Raw genomic sequence first — 1,763 nt, 5'->3', positions numbered from 1 at the left:
GTTGGCATGACTCTCAAACTCAAGGTCCTGCCATTCCTCCAATTTTCTATAAAAATCTTCAAATAGCTGCCCTGTCTCTGATCACTGCCACTTCAGTCTGGACAGTAGTCTTCTGTGTACAGTATTCTTCCTAAAGCCCAACTCTCCCAGCTTCCTGGTTACATCAGACACCCTGGAGGCTTTGTGATTCTGTCCACACTGTTCCCTGCCAGGAGTGCAGCCCCCGCCTTCTCCAAGGGGCAGGCTCAGACCAATCCTCCAGGTTTCCGTTCCCAGCCTTCCCTCCTGTGAGTGTCCATCCTCCACCTGAGGCATGCTTCTTTGTGCTCTTCTTGTTCATACACCCATTATTTAAGTTATTATAGTAGTTTGTATTTCAATTATTTCCATATATATCTTTTCACTCAACTGAGAATTTTATGTTTAGAAATGCCTTACCAAAATTGTATCCTCCTAACAATAACAGAGTATCTTTCACAAACAGATACTCATTAAATATTATTGAATGAATTTGAGAGTGAACACACCTTCCCTCTGCTTGAAAACTCCCAATCTGAATTTAATGGTCTGTTAAATAAAATCAAACTTACTTAGCTTGCTATTAAGTATTCTTTAAGAGTTGGGCCACACCTTAATTTTATCCATTTGTTCTTATGATCTTTTGACTAATGATTTAGTAGATAATTATTGGTAGATAATTATTTGACTAATGATTTGGCAGATAATTACTAAATTCTGTAGTAGAATAAGCCTAGTTCATGGCCCCTTGGCCTCACAGAACTCAGAATCTAATGGTGGATGCTGATACATAGGCCAAGAATCACAATTACATGGAGTAAGATGCTGGCCTAGGGAGAAACACGGTGCCCTAGAAGCACAGACCTTTGACGTTCTAGCCTAGGCGTGTCAGGGAAGATGCCCTGACAAAAGTGCCATCTAACCTGAGACTTGAGGATAAACACAGAACAGTGGGAGGACAGGAGGCAATGAGAGTTGGGGGACTGGTAACATAGAGATCCTGAAGTAGGGGATTTCTAGAAACTGAAGAAGAGCATAATAATTAAAATGTAATGAGCAAGGTGGGGACAGTATCTGAAGACGAGGCTGAATGAGAAGCCCTAGATCAGATTAAGATGAGACGTTCCATGATCAAACTTCGATATTGGAACACTTCACTCTGCTTCGTTGTTAAGAAGAGATTAGAAGGGGGCAAGGGTAGATTTATGAGGTTCTTAGTGTAATTAAGAAAAGAAAGCTGTTGGCTTGAATAGAAGTAATGAACAAGCAGAATTGAGAGAAGTGGTCAGATTTTGTAAATATTTAGCAAATAAAATCAATACAATTTGATCAAGATGGAAATAAGATTTGAGGAAGACAGAAAAGGTTTAACATCATCAGGTTTTGCTGCTTTCTCGTACTTGGAGGCTAGGTATTATTTACTAATATGTGGTAGAGAAACGAAGGAGCAGAACAAAAAATGAACAGTTCAGCTTAAAAAGTTGAGTTTAATGAGTTTGTGGGATATGGAGAAAAGATGTCTCATTGTCTGTTGGATATATAAGTCTCAATACTGTGATCTACATCTGGGCTGAATCTATAAATTTGAGAGTCATTTATTTATTTTTACAGCATGTAATTGATGCCATGAAAATGTATATATTATGAGGAAAAAAAAAAAACCTCAGGCCTGTCTCTTTGGTTGTTTTTTTGTTGTTACAATTTATTTATTTATTTATTTAATTGGCAAATAGAATCGCATGTAT

Source organism: Propithecus coquereli, unplaced genomic scaffold, assembly GCF_000956105.1.
Source record: "Propithecus coquereli isolate 6110/MARCELLA unplaced genomic scaffold, Pcoq_1.0 Scaffold6, whole genome shotgun sequence".
NCBI classification, from domain to species: Eukaryota; Metazoa; Chordata; class Mammalia; order Primates; family Indriidae; genus Propithecus; species Propithecus coquereli.
This window is presented reverse-complemented; position numbering follows the sequence as displayed.